Genomic DNA, 26,132 nt, shown 5'->3' with positions numbered 1-26,132 from the left:
TGAAACTCTATAATCATTGAGTTCATTATCTTCAAGCACTCTTGTATGCAAGACAACCTCCATCCAAAGTCTGTCCTAGAGCCATTAAATCTCCTTATACCTAAAGCACACAAGTGGGTGAGTGCCATCAGTTTCTAATCAAGTTTTGTAATCAAGTTTTGCAAGCAACAATATTATTTATTTTCCACTTCTTTCTACAATTTAGTGCTTTGTATTGTGTTGATCCCGCTTCCGCTTTAATGTATTCTTACAATTTTGAGATAAAACTTGGTAATCTTGAAGGTCTTGATGTATTGCACATGTGCAAAGCCTTGCCAAATTTTGACTTCAATAAGGCCTTCTCAAACCAAGATAACTTTAGTTCATAGTGCCTAAAAATAGCCCCTTGATCCATAAACATCTTGTCCAAGTTGGTCTAACACATGGTTTGAGCCAAAGTAACTTCATATCTGTTGAGATATTGAGCTCGTCTAGTGAGGCGGTGGCCACAGATGACCCGCCTGGGGGATAGGCCCCACACTTACACCACTGGCATGGTTGGTGAGATCTTGGGTGATATGCGGCCAGTGGGATGACGGCTGTGTGACAGCCATTCTAGAGACTGGCATAGTTATAGCGCCAGCTCATTTAGTCGGGTTCACACTATAGAGAACCCGTGTATGTATTTGGTTGAGTACCTTTCATATTATTGAGTACTCTTATCTTGTATGTGGTGTGTTGAGTGTTGAGTAGAGAAGAAGAAGATTTTCAGCCTCTCACCTTGTGTGTTCTCTATTAGGGTTTTGTGAGTGTGTGTGTGTGCTTGCAAGAGCTCAAGCTCTCTTCCCCCCTGCATCTTTTCATGGTATCAGAGCCTGGTTCGTGCTAAGGGCTGAGCTGCAAGCAAGAGAACCACAGGAAGCGGTACGAGGGTAAGAGCTTCAACTACTCTTCCCTATTTGTGTTGGTGACTACACCCTTGTCGGAAGCTCTACGGGAGGCACCGGTAAACGGTCTCTGATTGAGGAGCTTTCTTCGTGGAAGTAAAGCTATAGGGCAACTATCCAATCCTATCGGAATCAGATTTTTGGGCCAAAAATGCGTTTCGGGCGCGTTTTTTTGGACCTCCGTTTTTCAGAAAGCAGGCGATTTCGAGCACTGCGGGTAAGTCATCGATTCTCTGCAGAACTCTGTTTTAAGAACTGCAGGAAGACAGATTGACTGTGCAGACACTGTGGGTGCTGCAAAGAGGTCTACAGTTGCCATTGGGTGTATGTATGCACATTGAAGTCACTGGTTGTGACATTTGAGAGTACTACAGTACCGCTGTGCAGAAAATGCAGCAGTTTGTGCAGAAAAACCAGAGTGCAGTTTCTAGTAAAATTATGTGTTTGGCAAGATGTCAAATGATGGGATAACTCAGATTGTGGCTGAGAAGCTCGATAAGAATAACTTCCATGCTTGGAGATTCAGGTTGACAAATTTCTTGATGGGAAAAGGCTATTGGGACTACATAGAAGGTGAGCATGAAGAGTGACCGGATATAAATCCGACTGCTGTGCAAATGTGAAAGAGTTTAAAGACTGGAACCAAGGAGCCAGGAAGGTTATGTATCGGCTTTCCATTAGTATATAGGACACCATGATTGGGCACATTCAGGATGCCAAGTCCCCCAAGGAGGCGTGGGACACCTTGGTAAAGCTTTATAAAACAAATACTAAGGCACGCAAGATACAGTTGAAGAATGAACTTCATACTGTGGAGAAAAAGAGCATGTCTGTGAATGACTATGCGCTGAAGATAAAGGGTATTGTGGAATCCCTTGCATCTATTGGTGTGTCAGTAGATGATGATGACAAGGTGGAAGTCTGTCTACGTGGTCTCGGGCCACAATACAAGGCGTTTAAGACGTCTATTCAGACTCGGGAAAACATTCCCAACTTTACAGATTTGGTGTCTATGCTGATTATCGAAGAGAAGAACTTGGGTGAAGACCAACAGTCTTCACAAAGCAAAAACAGTTCAGAGCAACAGGCCTTCTACACGAGTTCAGGAAGAGGACGAGGTAGAGGAGGCCGTGGACGCGGTCAAGGAGGTGGCCGAACAGGTAATCAAAATTATGGCCAACAGCAGCAACAACAACAACAGTCCCAGAATCAACAACAACAACAACACGCAGGTGGAAGAGGCAAATTCAGAGGCAGGGGGAGTCAAAGAGGCCGTGGAAATTGGCAAAGGCAATATAATGATGCACGTGAATGCTATTATTGTGGTAAGCCTGGACATGTGCAGGCAAAATGTTATAAGAAGCAGGCTGACATGCAAAATGGGAAAGTGCAGCAAAACAACTATGCATCCTCCTCAAGCAGAAATAATGAGGATAATGAAAGGTTGTTTGTTATGCAGCATGTCGTGAATGCCATGTCTGAAAATGTTGATGCAGCACAAAAAGATAATGTATGGTATGTGGATTCAGGCGCTTCGAACCACATGACGAGTCATGGGGAGTGGTTCAAGGAGATGAAAATCTCGGAAAGACCAGGCTTTGTGGAAACAGGGGATGACACTACTCATCCAATTTCCCACGTTAGAGATGTGCCATTGTCTATGCAGGATGGCAAAGTGAAGTACCTTGCAGATGTACTTCATGTACCAAACATAACAAAGAATCTGGTTTCAGTTGGCCAGATGATTGAGAAGGGTTTGCAAGTTCGGTTTAACCCTGATGGGTGTTATGTTGAAGATTTTAAAGACAAGTACAGGTTAGTTGCAAAAGGCAACAGAGTGGGCAGAATGTTTACATTGAATGTAGACATGCCTGAAATGAGTGCTGCGATGTTTGCAAATGGTTCAGGAGTTGTTGCAGACACAGACATATGGCATAAAAGAATTGGACATGTAAATGTGCAGAGATTGAAGTCTATGCAGACAAAAGGAATTGTGACAGGGCTGCCAAAATTTAAAGTGGAAGGTATGCAGAAAATATGTGAAGCAGGCCAATTTGGGAAGCAAACAAAGCATGTGTTTCCACGTAACAGATATGTGAGCAGAAATGCACTAGATGTTGTGCATTCAGATGTATGGGGTCCTACGAAGACCATATCTATGGGAGGCTACAGGTATTATGTGACTTTCATTGATGACCACACAAGGAAAGTGTGGGTATATTTCATGAAGGAGAAGAGTGAGGTGTTCACTCACTTTCAGAATTTCAAAGTTTTGGTTGAAAAGCAAATAGGGAAATATGTAAAGTGCCTAAGGTCAGATGGAGGGGGAGAGTACTTCTCCAATGAATTCTCTAAATTTTTGAAGAAGAATGGTATTCGGAGACAGTCTACATGCAGATACACTCCGCAGCAAAATGGAGTTGCTGAGCAAAAAAACAGGCACATTGCTGAGATTGCGCAAGCATTGATGGAAGAGAAGAATATGCCGCATTGCTATTGGGCTGAGGCTGTTTCTACAGCAGTATACATCATGAACAGGACTCCAACTGCAGCCATACATGATGTAACTCCAGAGGAGAGGTTTACTGGCAGAAAACCAGATTTGTCTCATCTGAAAGTCTTTGGATGCATTGCATACGTGCATGTGCTAGATGAGCTGAGAACTAAGCTGGATCCAAAAGCTGAAAAATGTGTGTTTATTGGATACTCCCTTGAGAAAAAGGGATACATGTGTTATAACCCTGCTACACGTGAGCTGAGGGTAAGCAAGGATGTTGTGTTTGATGAGATGAGCAGCTGGTATGTTGCTGAAAAAGAAGCTGTTGGGGCTGATGTGAGTGGAAGTGTGGTTGCACAGAATGCAGGTCAGCAATCACAGTCTTTGAGTGGACCAGGAGAGTCCTCATCTAGTGGGTCTGTTGATAGACCATGGAGTGGCAGGCTGCGTCATAATACCAGTCCTGCAAATGTGATTACTACATCACGTAAAGGAAAAGAGAAAGTGGTTGAGCCCCTTGGTATGCCTGACATTTCTGCAGGGCACTCTCATGTTGATGGAGAGTCTAGTGGCTCAGATATGAGCCTTGATGAGGAGCTTGGGATGAGAACACCTGGTGTAAAGAAGGCTATGGAAGCCATGAATGAGAAGCTGCGAAGATCTGGGAGAGTGAAAAATCCTGTGCAGAGGTTTACTTATGATGGTTATGTGGCACATCACTATGCATATATGGCAAAGGTTGTGCAGGTTGTTGAGCCCACATGCATTGATGAGGCTATTGGAAATGTGTGTTGGGAGAAAGCTATGGATGAGGAGATGGATGCACTATATGGAAATGAAACTTGGGATTTAGTGCAATTGCCTGAAGGCAAGAAAGCCATTGGATGCAAGTGGGTGTACAAAGTTAAACATAACAGTGATGGAAGCATAAACAGGTACAAGGCTAGATTGGTAGCCAAAGGATATGCGCAGACATATGGGATTGATTATGAGGAAACTTTCAGCCCAGTTGCCAAGATGGCAACAGTGAGAGTTGTGATAGCAGTGGCTGCGTCAAAGCAATGGTCTTTACATCAGATGGATGTAAAGAATGCATTCTTGCATGGGGATTTGCAAGAAGAGGTGTATATGTTGCAGCCACCTGGTTATGAGGATGTGGGTCACCCCGAGCATGTTTGCAGGTTGAAGAAAGCCTTGTATAGCTTAAAGCAAGCACCAAGAGCATGGTCTGACAAGATTTCTGAATATCTTGTCACTATTGGCTTTCATGTAGCCAATGCAGATTTCTCGCTGTATGTGAGACATGGTGATAGAGGAGTTGTGCTTGTTGTCATCTATGTAGATGACTTGATCATTACGGGGGACCATGATGCAGAGATCTTTGATGTAAAGATCTTGCTTAGACAGAAGTTTGAGATGAAGGATCTGGGGGAGCTCAGATATTTCTTGGGCATTGAGGTGATTAGGTCACCACATGGTATTGGATTACTGCAGAGATAGTATGGCTTGGACATGTTGTCCAAGTATGATATGGCAAGCTATAAGCCTATTTCTGTGCCATTGGATCAGAATGGCAAGTTGAGTGCAGATTTAGGAGAGATCTTGGAAGATCCTACTATGTACAGGAGCATAGTAGGAAGTTTGATCTACATGACGATCACCAGACCAGATTTGAGCTATGCTGTTGGGTTGGTGAGTCAGTTTATGCAGGTTCCACAGAAACCGCATTTGGATGCAGTGAGACGTATACTGAGGTATGTGAAGTCTACTTTGCATTGTGGACTATTCTATGAGACTGGGACAGAGATATGTGTACATGGGTACACAGATGCTGATTGGGCTGGTAGTATCTCAGATAGGAGATCTACTAGTGGATTCATGTTTTCTTTGGGGAGTGCTGCTATGACTTGGAGCAGCAAGAAGCAGCCTACGGTTGCTCTATCAAGTACGGAGGCCGAGTAAAGAGGAGCTGCTATGGCAGCATGTGAGGTAGCTTGGTTGAGAAAGCTACTTGTAGATTTGGGTCTATCAGTGGATAGACAAGTTGTCATTTTCTGTGACAACATTAGTAGTATACAGTTGGCCAGGAACCCAGTCTTTCATGCTCGTACGAAGCACATAGAGGTCCACTACCACTTCATCAGAGAGAAGGTCTTAGCAGGAGACCTTGACCTTGTTTATGTCAGCACAGAGGATCAGGTAGCTAACATCTTCACCAAAGCATTGGGTACAAAGAAGCTCCGCAGATTCAGGGCTTCGCTTGGTGTACATGAGATGGAGTTGAGCTCGAGGGGGAGTGTTGAGATATCGAGCTCGTCTAGTGAGGCGGTGGCCCACTGATGACCCGCCTGGGGGATAGGCCCCACACTTACACCACTGGCATGGTTGGTGAGATCTTGGGTGATATGCGACCAGTGGGATGACAGGCTGTGTGACAGCCATTCTAGAGACTGGCATAGTTATAGCGCCAGCTCATTTAGTCAGGTTCACACTATAGAGAACCCGTGTATATATTTGGTTGAGTACCTTTCATATTATTGAGTACTCTTATCTTGTATATGGTGTGTTGAGTGTTGAGTAGAGAAGAAGAAGATTTTTCAGTTTCTCACCTTGTGTGTTCTCTATTAGGGTTTTGTGAGTGTGTGTGTATGCTTGCAAGAGCTCAAGCTCTCTTCCCCCCTGCATCTTTTCAATATCATGATAATGTTCTATGCCACCTTGTCATGTTCTGCCATCATTTTTTAGGACTTCCAAATCATAGGACTCAAAAACTAATATACTAGGTTTGTTTATTGATGAAGTGGTATACCTAAAGTTTCCCACACTTTGTAAGCCATTAAGCTCTTATTCACACCTGAGTCTACAAGACCAAGAGATTTATAGTTCCCAATTGGATTGCAAATCCTATCCCCTAGTTAAATTTCTTTTTTTACCTCTTAGGAGGCCGGGGAAATAGTTTTAGCTTTGTTGATGCAAATACCATTTCTTCAAAGCCGATCTTCCTCGTTTCATGTCTTTTCTTATTTTAGTGTCCTTCTTCTCATTTCCAATTCATAATGGTTCCTTTGCTTCATAGAATAGATTTCCCTTAACATGTTCTTAGTTAAGGACCAATGAAATTTTCTCAGTTTGCTCCCATTCACATAGGAGTCAAATGGAATACCATCAAATGTTTCAAGTCTTATTGGGCCAAATTGTGTGAACTATAAAATTATGAAGGGTCCTAAACCTAACATTTTTAACTTATGTTTGTTTTTCTTGAGCACATACATGAGTAATAGGTCGCCCTCATTAAATTATTTGACTAAGTGGCGATGATACCATTTTTTCTATGAAGCTTCTCAACATAAAGCCCATAGGCATCTCGTAGCCTTGTTTCATCCAATTGCTCAAGCTAAGTTAATATCTTTAAAAGTTCATGGCCTATTAGCCTTACACTTATTATAACTTGGAGAGATGGCACTATATATTCCATAGGCATTATAACATCCAGCCCATAAACTAGATGGAATGGGGTCATTCCTATCAAGGTTTTATACACAGTTCTATAAGCCCATAAAGTTGTTGGCAAATTTTATTCCCAGTCATTCTATTTCTCGTTTACTATTTTTGACAAAATAGTGCACAATATTTTGTTGATGCTTGTAGCTTTTTGAAAAACTTAAGGACACTATGTTGGTTAGAGGCATGCAATTCTTGTTATGTGAGTGACATTGAATCGTTGGCATTCTTCAAATCTTTTAATAAACTCAACAGCATCTCCAAATAAAGTGGGCCATTACAACCCTAATTGAATAACCTTTTTTATTGTGATTTCTACTTAAAAATGTTTACCAACTATTCCATTATGTGTTTCTTCAAGATGAGTTGAAAAGCTATAGCTAGTCAAATAAACTTTTGGACTTTTTCCTTTGGTATATTAGGATTGTTGAATATCTAATATAGGGAATCAAATAAGATTTTTAACTTTTTTCCTTTCAAAAAGTGTACAATATCCAAGCTCTATTCACAATTAACTTGAAAAAGAGGAACATCACTAAGGTCATCATCAACTCCCACTGGGGAGGTTCATCATTTGTAACTCTTGACAAGTGGCATGCATGTATGTGGGTAACTCCTTTTTAAGCTATAATAGTGAAATCAAATTCCATGAGGATAAGGAGCCACCTTATGATGCATCCATTTGTGCAAGTTAATTTACTAAGTAAAGAAGAGCTTGGTGATCAACATGAAACATAAATTAGTTTGCCAACAAATAGTATCTTAACCTTTTTACTATATATATCATTCCTAGCCCTTAATCATAGTTATTATATAATTTTGCTCAGTGTTAATAAAAGCTAATAGAAAAGTCCGTATTGTGTTCTCTAGGTTGTGCTAGTATACTCTATGACAAATGCTAATGCATCAATGTGGACATGAAAAATCACATCCCATTTTGGTGCTCTGAGAATTGGAGCTGACACAAGTGCTCTCTTGAGTTTCTTGTGTAAGACTCTTATCACTCATCAATCCACACAAAGACAAATAAAAAGGTTGTACAAAGGATAGACAATATTAGTATATATGAAAATGAATCATTGTGATAGTAAAGTGACATGTCACATAAATCTTTGTACTCCCTTAGCATTAGTTGGAGATGGTTATCATAAAACTACTTTGATTTTACTATCATCTATTAAAATACCATTATTTGGCATAATGTGTCCTAAGATCACACCATGCTTCACCATAAACTGACATTTTTTAGGATTCAAAGAGATCCTATAGAGCTTACGTCTAAGAAACACCTTTCTTAGACAATCCAAATGCTCTTTCTGAAGATATGCCATAGCTAGGTCATCCATAAAGATTTTAAGAAATTATCTAAGATAGACCTTGAACATTTTGTACACATTAATATTTGAAAGGAGGCTAGGGTATTAGTCAAACCAAAAGGCATAACTTTGTATATTAAAGTCCTCCATTTTGTAATAAAAGTTGTCTTGCATTAGTCTATAGGAGGGTCATTAGTCAAACCAAAAGACATAACTTTGTACACAAAAGCACCCCATTTTGTAATAAAGATGTCTTGCATGTCTAGGAGGGTCAATATAGATGTGATCATAGCTAGAGAAGCCATCCAAGAACTTATAAGCTTCTTCTTTTTCAACTCTTTCTAAAATATGTTCCCAAAAAAAAAAAGGCAAAGGATAATGGTCATGTATAGTTGCTACATTTCCTTTCTTGAGATCTACACACACTCTAAGTTTTCCACTCTTTTTGGGTATAACCACAATGGGGGACACCCATTTTGTGTTTTCAATCTTGTAAATAAACTCTTTCTTGATTAATTTGTTAATCTATTTATGCACAAGTCCTCCACAATTAGGATTCATAGGACATGCTCTTTGTCTTATAGCTCATCCATCATCCATGATAGGAATACTATGTTTACAAACCCCAAGTGGAATTCCCTTCATGTCCTTGTATGAAATGGGAGTACCTAGACCTCGGGAAGCATGTGTAGCCAAAATACAGAAACTGAAGAGAAAACACTAGATTGGGTCCCAACTGCCCCCCTAAGCGTGTGCCAAAAGCATCCTTGCTTGAGTATTTTATTCCATCAAAAATAGGTTACATGGCTCATTTTAGCCCAAGCTTTCTCTACAAGCTTTCTTTTTACAAAAATAGCTCAAACATTAGAGCTTGTTCACACACTAAGTGTAAATAATTACAACTCTTCTAGCATATGTGCTAGGAATATAACAACGTCATACACAAGTGTGCATAAATAATTTGTAAAAAAAAATATCATGTGGCAAACAAAAATAACTCATACAATAACCTTGTGTGCATTCGCACATGGAATAACCTTGTGCACATTCACACATTCCAATAAGCCGATTTTTGCACACATTAAATCAAGCATATTTTTCTACGATTATTAAGCATCAAAAATATAATAAAATATATACTTGTAAATAGTCCTCCCGTTTGAGGAAACAACCGTCCTCAGTTATGTAGAAGAAAATGCTACAACAACAATATTAGGCTCGTTGCTATCAATGTCATAACCTACAAGTTAAACTCAGAGGTCCGAACATGGCTCGGAGGCTAATTAGGCATGGCTCAAAGGTTCTTATGGACATGGAATACCACAAACAGACTTAGAGTTTCATTTGTCAAACATGGCTCAAAGGCACAAAGGCATGGCTCAGAGACTCAAGTGAACATGAATTGCAACAATAAAACTCATGCGCAACAACTAATTAGGTGACCCTTGCACTCATCATCAAATCACAATTAATAATATGAAATAATATGATATCGACAAGATCCCTTATGTGTGACACACGCACTACTCATCACCTATTTTTATGTAAACATATCCTAATTAATTTCCCTTCTCTACAATTAATCCCAATATGAAATGTTGATAGGCACAAACACAACATATATTCACCACTTGTTTCACTATGATGAGAGTATCATTATACACATCATCTAGCATGGTGTGAGTTATTACTTGTTACACTTAAATGAGCATGGCACATCAGTTTCATAAAGCACTTGTTACACTTTGATCGTGTGCAGTTGTCTAGCATAGTCCACTTGTTTCACTTTGACCACAATAGAGTTGTCAAGCATGGAACTACTTGTTACACCTCAAAAACATACACCCGTCAAGCATGGTCTCGAGCTATGCCAACACCACTAGGTAATTAGTATTTAATGTTGTGGAGTCACCCCCACGATACCAATTCACTAGGATGGCACACTAGTGTTCGAGCATCCCCGTAAAACTAAAGGGTGGACATTATTTAACATCCCCCCTCCTTGGATAAACAAAACTGATCTCAGATGTGTGTTTGCTTATTGTGAGCAAAGGAAATCAATTGTCATATACTATATAAATTCAAGTATCTTCTCTAATTTATATTAAAAGACATTATATCAAGGACTTCTATGTGTAATAAATTCTAGTGTCCCATACCATAATAATAAAAGACTACCCCACACAGATCCAGAGATAATTATGCATCAGAATACTTCACACAGGACTAATCTCATGTCCCATACCACAAGACTAATTCATAGTGAAAAATTCATAAAGTATAGTTCAAGATGGAAGGGCCGGTTCCTCCAAGAAGTCTACTTTTGATGCATAAGAAAGAAGTCTACTTTTGATGCATAAGAACTCTCCTTAAAATTTACCAAAAAAAATTTAAATAAAATTTGTTATGAATATGTTACCCCCCTAAGAGTCAGAGTAGTTGTCATAGTAATCTTGTTTTTCATTCATCATCGATCATATTAAGTCCAAGTGAAATTATCTTAAATAAGAAATATTAAAATCCAAAAGTAAGAGATTCTTACCTTGATGTATTGTTGACTACAAAATGAAAAGGTTAAGAGAAATAGAGAATTTTAAAAAAAATTACAAATAAGTACAAATGTAATTATTTAGTTAATGAGGACTTATCGTAAGTCGAGCTGATATTTGTCGGAAACTCTACGCGGCTTCCATGGATAGAAATCATCTAAAAATCCAAATCACAGGTCCTTGTAGGAAAATATCGAAAACCATTAAGTTCAAAGGATGATAGAATAACAATAGTCACTTTTAAAAAATATATACATAAATAATTAAATTTCTTTCTTTCTTTATTTCTTTCTTTCTCTTCTTCTCCTTCTTCTCCTTCTTCTTCTTCTATTCCTTCTCTCTCCTCCTCCTCCTCTTCTTCTTCTTCTCTCTCTTCCTCTTCTTCTTTTTTTTCTTCTCTCTCCTCCTCCTCTTCTTCTTCTTCTTCTTCTTCTTTTCTTTCTTCTCTCTCTCTTCTTCTTCTTCTCCTCTTTCTTATCTCTCCTCCCCCTCCTCTTCTTCTTCTTCTTTTCTTTCTTCTTCTCCTTCTTCTTCTTCTCTCTCTCTCCTCCTCTTCTTCTTCTCCTTCTATTTCCCCCGTGGCTCACCAGGCCCTGCCATGCAACTTCGTATTATCCCATATACATCGAGTTGGATTTCGCAGAGGATATATGTGTTAGACACGAGATCCTATTCTAGATTCTCTTCATCAGTTTCTTTTGCCCCCCCACGATTATGATTCTTATTGTGTTTGTTATGTTTCTTCTTGGTCTTCTTGCTCGCTTTTTTGGTCTTCACATCCTCAAGTCCATCTTTGCCTATAAATTATGCGAGTAAACTCAGCCCAATGGTTTTGATCTTCCTACTTACCTTCCTAGTCTTCTCATCCTCACCTCTACCTACAAATTGTCTAAGTAAACTTGGTCAACCACCAATGGTCTTGATCTTCTTACTATGGCTACTCACAATGGCCACTTATTGCATAACCCATCCAACCTACTCGCTTGACTGGCTTGTTGTTCCACACTCAGGCTTGTACAATTCTTCAACCTCCCAAGTGAGGCCTTCACCACTTGAATTTCTACTTCTTTTATGTTTCTCGATGTGTTTATTGTGTTAGTTGAATGTGTTTCTTTTTAGCCTTTACTCTTTTTTTCTTGGTCCTATGGGTTATGTAAGTATTCTCAGCCGCCCAGTAGTGGTCTTTATCTTCTTGCTCTATGACCTCTCATAGACATGCTTTGGCTATTCCCATCCACCCCACTTTCTTGTCTCACTTGTTGCTCTGTACTCGGGCTTGGAATAGCTCTTCAGCTTTCTTGAATCAAGCTTTCATTAGCCCACAAATACCACTTAGACCTTCTATAGGCACTCCCTATAAAAAAGTTGTAGGTTGATGGCACTCATTGAGAATTGACAATCATACTCTCACTCTCTCTCTCTCTCTCTCTCTCTCTCCATAGTATATGCAATTAGAGAATACAATCAAGAAGACTTGACATCATATTCGTGAAATAAGTCATCGTACATCTAATTGATAGATTCTTATCATGATGATGGTATCACAATCAGCCAAAAGGCTTGCTAGAGTCAACTTGTTACAATGGATATTCCAGCTTTCAGAACCTTTAAAACTCAAAACTCCCAGAACTTAGAACTTTTCCAAACTCTCTTTACAAAGTTTGATACCCTTCTACAAGCTTACCACGTATCAACTTGTGGTTGGTTATAATCATTAAACATAGGATCCTATCCTAGTTTATTCCTTTGACTACTTCCACCTAAGTTTGTGCTTCTTTTATGTTTCGCAATGTGCTTGTTGTGTTAGTTGAATGTGTTTCTTCTTACCCTTTCTTTTGAGCACCCTAATCTTTCTTGGAACCTCCACTTGGATTCCTTACACTAGAACCTTCTTAACATCTTAAGACACCTACCCTTAAGTCTCCACCACCTCCTAAATTGCTTGGGCTGGCTCCATCCATATCCCCTTCTTCTATATCCGTAGGTCCTGCGGTTCACTTCCATTTCATCTAATTCCTTTATTACTTCCTTAAATACCTTTTTAGATGACTCGGTTCATAAACCCAATCTTCTTTTTGCTTTGAGAGAGTGGCACATTGATGTGTAGCTTAGGAAACACCCTCTTGTGAATGACAAGCTCTCTCCATTCTTACTCCAATGCCCTTAAGTACTAAGCCTTCATGCCTTTTATAATCTCTTCCAAGTGCATCAAAATTGATGGTTATGTCCCCTCCTTGCTTGACCATCTTGCTCCAGGATAGTTATATCCCCTCCTTACTTGACCATCTTGCTCAGGATGTGTTTAAGAAAATTCTTGGCCACTTCTTTATACAGTTTGCAGTATGTCCTTTAGAGGGTGTCATTGGATGTGTTGAGATTTGTATTGACTTCAATTTGCTCTCTTAAACTACCTTACTTCTTTGTTGTTGCCTTCTACATAGTGTAGCACATTGCTCCCATTCTAGAAGTTTTACCTTTGTTTTCTTGAGCTTATCATCTGTCTTCTTAGCTCTCTGCTTCCTTCTTGTAGTAGTTCAAATTTTTGAACCTCTAAAATTATGGTCCTTTCTTTCTTGTTCTATAGCTCCTATCATTGCTTCTCTTTGCTTGAGCTCAAAAATATTACTAGGGCACTGAAGTGGCTACATCCCTAACAAGTGTGTGATATTTGCTAGTCCTACCCTTAATGAAGCTTCCCTTAATTATACCTTATGTGGTGATACTCTTGGCTTAAGTCTAGGCTCCGATATTGGTAGCCTTGGATAAGGAACCTCATCTCCTTTTTTTAACTTTTTCATGTTTCTTCTTTGATTTCTTGGTCTCTCCTGCCAACTCATTCTTGGTTGCTCCCTTCCCTTTAAGATAATTATTTTTCTCGATAGGCCCATTGGAAACTATTGATCGTCCCTAGAAATAACAATACCGAGTGCTGGTCACATTTACAAGCACTTTGTCCATTTTCTTCAATATTCCTCATCTGCATTTCCTAATTCTTGAATAGCATCTCGATAAAAATTTACTTTGTGTCTAATTATTAATCTCATAACCTTCTTCTAGACTTTAATCGAGATGGTCATGATCTCTTTCTTTGAAGAGAGCATCCGAGCAACAAATCTGTAAAAATATGCATCCTTTGGTTTTCCATTTTGTTGCGATACCTTAGTGTGAGGGCTTTTTATTGCTCTTAGGAAATACTTTGGCCAATTGACTAATTCCTCATCCTACAAGTAGAGATAGTCTTTGATATTCTATACAAATACCTTGGCGTGAGGGATTTTTATTGCTCTTGGGAAATACTTTGGCCAATTGACTAATTCCTCATCCTACAAGTAGAGATAGCCTTTGATGTTCTATAGAGATAGCTCCACCGTAAGCACATCAATTTACAATCTCAATCAGGCAACAAAACCTTGTTATTATTGACTTCTAGATTAACAAGCTGTATTTTGAGTGTCAGGAAGAGATTTTTCTTTTTCCCACTTTGTAACATAGTCAGTCGACTATGATGTACTTGTTTTATCTTAAAAGTCACTTTCTTAAAAGGTCCCATAAAGTCTAGCCCCCACTTCATTAATGGTTCTAGTGCATGTTCGGGTTGTAGGGGCATCATGTTGCTTGGCCTCCCATTTCTTTGACATTGGTTGCACTGACATAATTATTTGTGCATTTTAACATAGACATTGCTCCACCAATATTTGGATTGGATAATTCTTTAAGCTATGATCTTGGAACCCATGTGCCCTCCAGATGGTCCTGAATACACCTTTGTAATCAATTGGTTGCAAGCTTATCACAAAAAACATCTTTGAAGCACCATATCAGCTCCTAATCAATAGAGTTATCCCTCAATGATTATAAACTTTGTTGACTTAAATACTAATGTCTTTTTTTAATTCAAAGTTAGCACAGGCATCTCTCTTGTGGTTAAGTATTCCATGACCTCTTACCATTTTGACTTGATTTGTCTAGACCAAGATTTTTTTGCATCTCAAAATTAATCCCATATTTTTCCTTACTTGATCTTTGCCTCCAAATGATTTTAAGAGGTAATCAATGCAACAATGCATTTTCTAAGGTTTATGGATGATCTTGAAGTCAAACTCTTGTAGGAATAACATCCATCTTAGCAGTCTTCCTTGGATCACCACCTTGTTGGGATTATGTATAATAATGCCCGATATCAACATGAAACAAAAAGAAATTTAGTGCTTAAACTTTTAGACACTATAAACCATTCCTAGAGCTTCTTGCTCTATGGTTTAGGCTTTCTCACTACTCAAGAATTTCCTACTTTTGCAAAGTACACAAGGAAATCTACCTTCCCCTCAGCCTTACTTAGTATTACTCCTATAGTAACCCTAATATATCTATATGAACATGGAAGATTACATCCCATCTAGGTCATCTATGGATAGGTGCATTGATGGCCATTGTCTTAAGAGTTCGGAATGCCCATTCCTTGCACTCCCTCCAGGTAAATTTGATATCATGTTTTGTGAGCCCATACAAGGGAGTGGCTGCTTTGGCAAAGTTTTTAATGAATCTCATATAAGTTCACATAACCAACAAATGAGCTAACGTGAGTGACACTTGTTAGGGAACTCATTTTCTCTATGCCCTAAATCTTATTCACGGGGCTATAAGAATAGTACCTTCTTGACATATGATGTGATCGAGTAGTTTCCCCTTATTCACACAAAACACACATTTGAAAGGATTTAGGGATGTCCTTTTTTCTTGACATATAGAAATATCTTCCTCTAATATACTTCAGATTGCATAAATTTATGCAAGAATTCCAAGAAACATTCCATCATACACCATTGAAAAATGGGTAGGCATTGCATAAGCTGAATGATTACTTGTTGGTACATACATGCCCCCCACTTGATGATGAATGTGGTTTCCTCTAGATTTTCTATAGCTATCGACAATTGATTATATCCATTATATCTTTCCATGAAGCTATACATTTTGTGCCTAGCCTCTTCATCTAGCATAGTATCAGTGAATGGTAATGAAAATTGATGTTTGACAATTTAGGCATTCAATTTCTTATAGTCTACACACACCCTAAGTTTTCCATTTTTCTTGGATACTACAACTATAGGAAATAGCCATTCACTACTACTAGATACTTCTAAGATGAACCCTACTACTTTGAGGAGATTATCTATCTCTTCCTTCACCCTTTTTGCATAGTTCGGATTCATTCGATAGTGTTGCATTCTTATTAGTCTACCACCACTATAAGCTTTTAAAGAAATTCGGTGTTTGCATACCACAAAGTCTACATGCACCTGTAAGGCATGTGTGTTCCCAAGTAAAGATATCTTTGAATTCTTGAAAAAAATCTATCATCTCCTTTTCAAAATCTTCTGGCAATTTTCTGTTTATGATCACAGGTTTTGGCTTTTTCTTGGAACCTAAATTTAGTTCCCGAGTTTCTTGATCGCTTTTGGTATTTCCCATTCTTTTTTGTTCTTGATCTCCCTCTCAATCATTTTCTTTACTTCTCTTTCCCTTTTAAGTAATTCTTGAAATCTCTCAGGATACATATTCCACTATTCTTCCTACTTCTTTATGTATGCTACTACCATCTTCTACTATTCTTCCTACTTCTTTATGTATACTACTACCATGTACAAATCAATCTCTCCCACAAGGTAAATTTCTATTGTCATTATATTTTCTTCAGTGTCCTCCCTTGGCTCTTCTCTTCCTTTTACTTAGACCTTGGTGTCCTAACTTCTTTGTTGTACTTCAGTAGTAGAAGTTATAATCAGGCCTCCTTATCGGTTGTATTGCTTAAACTGATTTTTCAGCATAAAATAATGCATAAAAGAATATTTTTTTATTATAAAAGAGTTACTTTCATCATATTGATTTTTATGCATAAAAGTATGCATAAAATAATATTTTCTTTATTATAAAAGTGTTACTTTTATCATTATTGATTTCTATGCATAAAAGAATATTTTTTTATTATAAAAGTGTTACTTTTATCATTATTGATTTCTATGTATAAAAGAATATTTTTTTATTATAAAAGTGTTACTTTTATCATTATTGATTTCTATGCATAAAAGAATATATTTTTATTATAAAAGTGTTTCTTTTATCATTATTGATTTCTATGCATAAAAGAATATTTTTTTATTATAAAAGTGTTACTTTTATCATAAGTGATTTTTATGCATAAACATATGCATAAAAGATATATATTTTTTATATCAAAAGTGTGATTTTCATCATAAATGATTTTTATGCATAAACATATGCATAAAAGATATTTTTTTATATTAAAAGTGTGATTTTCATCATAAATTATTTTTATGCATAAAAGATATTTTTTTATATTAAAAGTGTTATTTTCATCATAAATGATTTTTATGCATAAATGGATGCATAAAAATCACTCTTTTATATTAAAAGAGTGATTTTTATCATAAATGATTTGTATGCATAAACATATGCCTAAAAGATATTTTTTAATATTAAAAGTGTGATTTTCATCATAAATGGATTTTATGCATAAATTAGATGCATAAGAGAAATTCTTTTATTCTAAAAGTGTAATTCCTACTAAATTGGATTTATGCATAGAAAGATGCATAAAGAATTTTTTTTAATCCAAAAGAGTTATTCTCATCAATTTTGATTTTATGCATAAAGATATTTATTTTTAATTCAAAAGAGTTATTCTCATCAATTTTGATTTTATGCATAGAAAGATGCATAAAGAATTTTTCTTTAATTCAAAAGAGTTATTCTTATCAATATTGATTTTCTGCATAGAAAGATGTATAAAAGATTTATTTTTATTTTGAAAGTATTATTTTCATTGAAATTAAATTTATACATAATTAGATGCATAAAAGATTTATTTTTATTTTGAAAGTGTTATTCTCATTAAAATGGAATTTATGCATAGTAAAATGCATAAAAGGTTTATTTTTAATTGAAAAGTGTTATTTTTCTTAAAATTGAACTTATGCCTAAATAGATGCATAAAAGGATTTTTATAAAAGTGTTATTCCTACTAAAGTTGTCTTTATGCCTAATTAGATGCGTAAAGAATATTTATATAAAAAAATTAGAATTCTCCTACATTCTATAACTAGATGTGATAAGAGGTGATAGGAATCAGATAGATGTAAATGGATGTGGGTATGGATGTGGATGTATGGATATAGATGTGGAATGTGGAAATGGATGTATGGATGTGAATGTGAATGTGGATGTAGATGTATGAATGTAGATATGGATGTGGATGTATGAATGTGAATGTGGATATGGATGTATGAATGTGGAATGTGAATATGGATGTATCGATGTGAATGTGGATGTGGATGTGGATGTGGATGTATGGATGTATGTATGTGGATGTGGATGTATGAATGAGGATGTGAAAATGGATGTATGAATGTGGATGTGAAAATGGATGTATGGATGTAGATGTGGATGTATGGATGTGGATGTATAGATGTAGATATGGAATGTGGATGTGAAAGTGGATGTATGGATGTAGATGTGGATGTATGGATGTGGATGTATAGATGTAGATATGGAATGTGGATGTGGATGTATAAATGTGGAATATGGATATGGATGTATGAATGTGGAATATGGATATGGATGTATGAATGTGGAATGTGGATATGGATGTATGGATGTGAATGTGGATATGGATGTATGAATGTGGAATGTGGATATGGATGTATGGATGTGGATATGGATGTGGATGTATAGATGTAGATATGGAATGTGGATGTGTATGTATGAATGCGGATGTGGAACTGGATGTATGATGTGGATGTACGAATGTGGATGTGTATGTAGAATAATGAATGTGAATGTGTATGTAAAATGATGTGTCGTTGATATGAGTGAATGGATGAGATGTGATGACATGTGAATTGGGATGTGAATATATGATATGTGATGTGAATGAATCTGAGGTTATGTGATGGAAAATGATGTGATTGGATGAGAATGAGTACACATATGAATGGAATGTGGAATACGTTAGGGAAAAGTTATCCTGGTGGAATCGCCCGTGCTTTCCGGGCAAAGGAAGTTTTTTCGGGTTTGGTTTTGGAAAAACCGATGGATTAGTCTCTTGTCCGGATATCTGTGGGCGAGGCCCCGAGTGTGGGACCCTGCCCTGCGCAAGAAGTGCTACTTCCGCTGCTAGCACCCCTGAAATTGTTGCGCGGTGGGGACAGGGATCTTACAGTTGGTATCAGAGCCAATTGACTAATGAGGATCAACCAAAAAGCCAAAAATGTCAAAAATTTATGAAGTAGGAGTATAAGATCAGAATTGTGTGATGAAATTCATACAAGTTGTTATTTGAACTGAAATTCATAAATTAGTAATTGGGTCTTCAGATGGAAGTACCACAATTGTATGGAATCCCTAACTTGCTTGAGGCCTAGACATGATGGTCTTTACCTTATAATTCCAAGGACCATGACTACCGTATATACCGAGGGTATAACTGCAACTCTTTACTGGCAGTATATACGAGTAAATCTAAGACTTGAAATTATAAGCGTTAATGCTATCCAGATGATGAATTCGAATGTGGTTGATATGATTTTTAAATTCTGGTTGTGAACTGATGAATTGATTTGGATTTTGATTGAAAATGATGATTCTTGAAATTTGGTTGAATAAATTTTTTTATTATGAAAGTGTTAGTTTCTTCATTATGGATTTTTATGCATAAAATAATGCATAACAGTATAATTTTTATTACAAAAAGAGTTACTTTCATCATATTGAAGTAGCATAAAAGAATATTTTTTATTATAAAAGTGTTACTTTTATCATTATTGATTTCAATGCATAAAAGTATGCAAAAGAATATTTTTTTTATTATAAAGGTGTTACTTTTATCATTATTGATTTCTATGCATAAAAGTATGCATAAAAGAATATTTTTTTATTATAAAAGTGTTACTTTTATCATTATTGATTTCTATGCATAAAAGTATGCATAAAAGAATATTTTTTTATTATAAAAGTGTTACTTTTATCATAAATGATTTTTATGCATAAACATATACATAAAAGATATATTTTTTATATTAAAAGTGTGATTTTCATCATAAATGATTTGTATGCATAAATATATGCATAAAAGAAATTCTTTTTTATTAAAAGAGTGATTTTCATCATAAATGATTTTTATGCATAAACATATGCATAAAAGATATATTTTTTATATTAAAAGTGTGATCTTTATCATAAATGATTTGTATGCATAAAAGAAATTCTTTTATATTAAAAGAGTGATTTTCATCATAAATGATTTGTATGCATAAACATATGCATAAAAGATATTTTTTTATATTAAAAGTATGATTTTCATCATAAATGGATTTATGCATAAATTAGATGCATAAGAGAAATTCTTTTATTCTAAAAGTGTAATTCCTACTAAATTGGATTTATGCATGGAAAGATGCATAAAGAATTTATTTTAATCCAAAAGTGTTATTTTCATCAATTTTGATTTTATACATAAATATGTGGGTTTATGGATGTGGATGTATGGACGTAGATGTGGATGTATGGATATGGACGTAGATGTGGATGTATGGATGTAGATGTGGATGTGGATGTGGATGTGAGGATGTGAAAATGGATGTATGAACGTGAATGTGGATGTATGAATGTGGAATATGTGGATATGGATGTATGAATGTGGAATGTGGATATGGATGTATGGATGTGAATGTGAATGTGAATGTGGATGTGGATGTATGTATGTATGTATGTGGATGTGGATGTATGGAAAAATGTATGTGGATGTGGATGTATGAATGAGGATGTGAAAATGGATATATGAATGTGAATGTGGATGTGGATGTATGGATGTGGGTATGGATGTGGATGTATAGATGTAGATATGAAATGTGGATGTGGAAATGGATGTATGCATGTGGATGTGGATGTGAAAATGGATGTATGGATGTGGATGTGGATATGGATGTATGAATGTGGATGTGGATGTATGGATGTGGATATGGATGTGTATGTATGAATGCGGATGTGGAATTGGATGTATGATGTGGATGTACGAATGTGGATGTGTATGTAGAATAATGAATGCGAATGTGTATGTGAAATGATGTGTCATCGAATGAGTGAATGGATGAGATGTGATGACATGTGAATTGGGATGTGAATATATGATATGTGATGACATGTGAATTGGGATGTGAATATATGATATGTGATGTGAATGAATCTGAGGTGATGAGATGGAAAAGGATGTGATTGGATGAGAATGAGTACACATATGAATGGAATGTGGAATAAGTAATGTGGACTGATGAGGGATAATGTGTAAAGACGAGAGTTCAATATAGAAACTATATTTGTGACCTGTTTGTAAATGACTGTTTTATGTCAAGAATGTTGGGGAAGCATTTTGATCGTCTTGTGATTAAGGTCGTGGAAACCTAACTGATAAAGTTGCAACTGCTGAATGGAGGACGTCTCGCGTAGCAAGGCCGGCCGAGGTCTTGACCAGCCTCGGTTTGATTTAAATGGTGAGCTTCTGATACGGTGGATGAGGGACCAAGGAAAGCGGCCTATGAGTGAAGCGCTAGGTGACCTACGAAGGATCCTAGAGGGTGACCATACGGTGCTCGGGCTCTGGGTCGCCGAAGATGCCCACGTGCATCGTGGAAGATATTGGAACAATGAGTAAGAGTTGTTTTCTGGAATCGGGCTTGGATCTGGCTGACCGACCTTGTTGGTCCTCAACGGATGAGTCCATGGCTCTTTTATATGGATATGTTGGTTGATCTTGCTGATCTTCAATGGAGATTCCATCTCTTGATTTTTATAAGTGATTATAATGCTGGGTACTATGAGCTAGGAACTATTGAAAAGGCCCCTAAGTGGACAGAGCGTTCTGGTTTGCCAATGATGCCATAGATACTCCGATGAAGGAATGATTAGAAATTAAGATTCAACCGGATATTTTGGAGGATTGTGATCAATGATACTATGGTTTCATTAAATGATTGCTTTAAAGATGGTTGAATCTATGAAAAAGGCAATTTCATATTGGGTGTGTAAGTGGCATGACTGGTGTTAAATTTGTATGAATATCTGGCTAGGGGACCTGGGAACTCTTTTCCCTGGTACTCGAGACAAAACCTAACCAAATTCCTAATTGGATCCCATCTCTACAGTGGTTGGGCGGTTGGCTAAACCCATGGGACTGGATGGGGTTAGGCTGGACTGATGGATCCATAAATCGAGACTCAATTTTTGTTTAGTTTGATAGATGAAGTAAATCCCGGACAAAAATTGTTCTATGGAAAAAGGATCAACGGCTGTGCCTCTCGATGAGGAAAAAAGCGTTGGTCTCTATGATCCAAGTGCAATCTGTCCCTTGATCTGACTATGGAACTTACGAGTTCGGTCAGATCAGTTCAGTTAGTTAAGGCTTTTGACTACGTTAGGAAAAAGTTATCTTGGTGGAATCGCTCGTGCTTTCTGGGCAAAGGAAGTTTTTCCGAGTTCGGTTTTGGAAAAACCAATGGTTTAGTCTCTTGTCCGGATATCCGTGGGCAAGGCCCCGAGTGTGGGACCCTACCCCATGCAAGAAGTGCTACTTCCACTGTTAGCACACGTGAAATTGTTGCGCAGTGGGGGACAAGGATCTTACAGTTGGTATTAGAGCCATTTGGCTAATGAGGATCAACCGAGAAGCCAAATATGTCAAAAATTTATCAAGAAGCACTAAAAGGTTGTAATTGTGTGATAAAATTCATACAATTTGATATTCAAACTGAAATTCATAAATTGGTAATTGGGTCTTCAGATAGAAGTACTGCAATTGTATGGAATCCCTGACTTGCTTGAGGCCTAGACATGATGGTATTTACCTTATAGTTCCAAGAACCATGACTACCCGTATATACCGAGGGTATAACTGTAGCTCTTTACTGGCAGTATATACGAGTAAATCTAAGACTTGAAATTATAAGCATTAATGCTATCCAGTTGATGAATTCGAATGTGATATGATTTTTAAATTCTGGTTGAGAACTGATGAGTTAATTTGGATTCTTATTGAAAAATGATGATCCCTGAAATTTGGTTGAAATATAATAAGCTGAGCGAAACCACAATGAGGATGAATGGGACGAGTCTCTGTGATGATGTTCTTAACTGGAATGACGTTAATGACTTCAGCCACCAATCAACTTTTGATCAGTGGATCAAGTTAAGGGATGATAAATTAAAAATCTGAAAAATTGAAATCCCCATGGAGGACTGTTCAGATGGAAAAATTCAGTCTAATGGACCATTATTGTGATAAAGATATTAATGAGATATTCTAAATGAATTGTTATCTGATAATGAATTCTATATGAGTATCTTTACCCCATGATTATGTGGAGAGCCGAACTATTTAGAGAACCCCAGAATCAGTTGAATCAAAAATCGGATTGAATCATAAATAAAGAGACTTAACAAGAATTTTCGTATTCATAGGAACATGGATCAAGGTCGTCGCATGGAAGAATGTTAACCCCCAACTCGATGAAGAAGAGCTCGACCTGGATGTTCGTAAAACTCTTCATAGTTCGCAGCCTGGACCTTTCAAGGGAGAAGGGGAAAACTTGGGTGAGGCTGTGGAGAAGTGGATCAAATCAATGGAAGAATACTTCGATGTATGTCACCGGGTACAATGAGAAGAGCAAAATGGCTCTTGCAAGACTAAAGATAGTGGAGTCAGCTAGAGTGGCATGGAGAAACCACTGCGAGACAAACCGTCTCGATCGAAATACCCAAACCTGGACTGATCTCAAAATTTACTTAAGGACGAGGTTCTGTCCTCCCGACTTTTTTGGAAACAAAGAGTTAACCCAGGGGAGTAGAACTATTGAAGCATATCACCAAGCATTCGCCCTCCTTCTCAAATACTCGCCTCCACTGGATGAAGAATAGCTGATGGCTAGGTTCATTCGGGGACTGAACGAACCTTTGAATATCCTGGTGAAGAATGCCAAGCCAGTTTCCACGGCCGAAGCAGTTCGGATGGCGAAGGATTTTGCTAAGGCCTTTGATGTCAAAGTCCCGCCAAATCCAGCACCATCACCTTTCAAAAGGTTTTTATTCCCAGAAGATGATTCCAACCTTCCTCCGCATAAGAGATATCAGGGTCACAAACCCAAGATATGGGAAGTTCCAGAATGGAAGAAATGTCCTTTTCTCAAAACTCAATCCCCTGGATTTCAACTTCAGAAGTTCCACCCTTGAACAAGAGAGTGAAATGCTATAACTGTCAAGGGTTTGGACATCGTAGCATAGATTGCCCAACTCCTTTTGGATCAAGGTTTTCAGGGCAGGAAAATCAGGGATCAAGATTCCAGACTACAGCCCCTTCCGTCCAGAGTAATCAGGGTTCTATCTGCCAAAATCAGGGAAATCCCAGAGGTAGACCATCTATCCAACCTGCAGTTTCAACCCAAAGTAATGCAAGACCTCCAACTCAGAATAGGGGAAGTCAAAGAGAGTTGTTCCCAAATCGGCCATCCACTTCCAAGGCAGTAACGCTGGAAGTGATTGAAGAAGAAGAAGAAGATGAAAGAGATCATACTCCACCTGTGAGATGAGGACATCTCACGTTTTTTAAGTGGGATAGAATGTAAGATTCCTCCCCCAGCCTCTCAGGATGTCCAGTATCTTCCCTTGTAGTCAAATCCCTCTTTAGAAATATAAAAGATCTTGTTTCTACCAGTTTTGGCCTAGAGAGAGAAAATTTTCTAGAGAGTAGTAATTTAGTTTTAAAATATTTTTGGATAGAAAAATATCTCATCTTATTAAAATAAGTTCCCCTGAAAGAGAAGTTCAAAAAGATTTTCAGAAGGTGCATTAGAAATTAAGTATAATCTGTTCAAGAGGCATTATCTTGGGGATCAAGATTTTTTTGAAATTTTAAATTAAGGTTCCTATGGACCAATAAGATTCATCCAAAAGTAGGGAGGAGATAAATAGAAGAATAAAAGGAAAATCCCCCAAAAATGAGTTAATACTCACATAAGATGAAGAGTTGACTAAGGACAAGGTTAATAGTTAAAAAAGAGAGATATTTAGATGAAATGATGCATTTTTGACACCTCACTATGGGGAAATTCCCCTCATGAAGGAGGCACCTATTTCACATGCTTGAATGAGTTTTAAACTCCCAAATAATGAGATATTTTTATCTCTCCTCTCTCCTGTTTCAACTAGATCCAAAAAGTGAGCAAAACTGACCCAAAAATGGTCAAAATTGACCAAACTAATCTGGAAAATTCTAGAATCAGTTGGCTTGGTTAGAAGCTCACTTTTTCCTATAAATAGAAACCTTCCCCTTTGTAGAAACTCAATAGTGTTTTTGCACTGTTACCCTGCCTCTCCCAAGTGCCAAAAACAATGAATTTTACTCATAATTCATTAGTTTTTGACCTTCCCTCTTCTAAAAGATTGTGGCCACTCTTGTTTCCAAACAAGAGTAGAACCCTCAAACCATCAAGCCAAAGGAAAGCTCTCAAATTCCTTCGTAAGTTGGAGATTCTTCTCTTTTCTATTCATTTTGTGATTTTTATGGTTTTTTATGATTTTTGTCTTTTCTAAAATGAAATGATGTTATGCCTCATTAAAAAAAGGCATTCCCCTCTCTTCTTTAGTAAATCCAACCATTCTTTATCCTAGATGATTGATTATTGGATAAAATCAAGTTTTTCATAATGTTTCTCTTAAATAAGTAGAAAATGTTTACATTAGAATGATTTAAATACTCTTGGTGAACTTCTAATTAATTTTAGTAAGTTAAAAATTAAAAAATGGTCAACCATACAAAGGAGGTTGCGAACTTTTTTGAAATTTTATGAAATAAATTTTATCTTTTATTAATAAAAAAGAGTAATCCCCATCGTTAGAGTATTCTAAAAGTGTCATTTTCATTCATACATAGAAAGATGCATATTGATTAATTTTTATAAAAGAATGATTTTCAATAGAATTAAATTCTATGAAAGATACTTATTGATATTTTTTTATTATGAAAGTGTTACTTTCTTCATTATGGATTTTTATGCATAAAATAATGCATAAAAGTATAATTTTTATTACAAAAAGAGTTACTTTCATCATATTGATTTTTATGCATAAAAGAATATTTTTATTATAAAAGTGTTACTTTTATCATTATTGATTTCTATGCATAAAAGAATATTTTTTTAATTATAAAAGTGTTACTTTTATCATTATTTATTTCTATGCATAAAAGTATGCATAAAAGAATATTTTTTATTATAAAAGT

The sequence above is a fragment of the Cibotium barometz genome, chromosome 43 (assembly GCF_041138505.1).
Source record: "Cibotium barometz isolate CiBa-2024 chromosome 43, ASM4113850v1, whole genome shotgun sequence".
Lineage (NCBI taxonomy): Eukaryota > Viridiplantae > Streptophyta > Polypodiopsida > Cyatheales > Cibotiaceae > Cibotium > Cibotium barometz.
The sequence above is the reverse complement of the archived record's forward strand: the minus strand, read 5'-3'. Positions refer to the sequence as shown.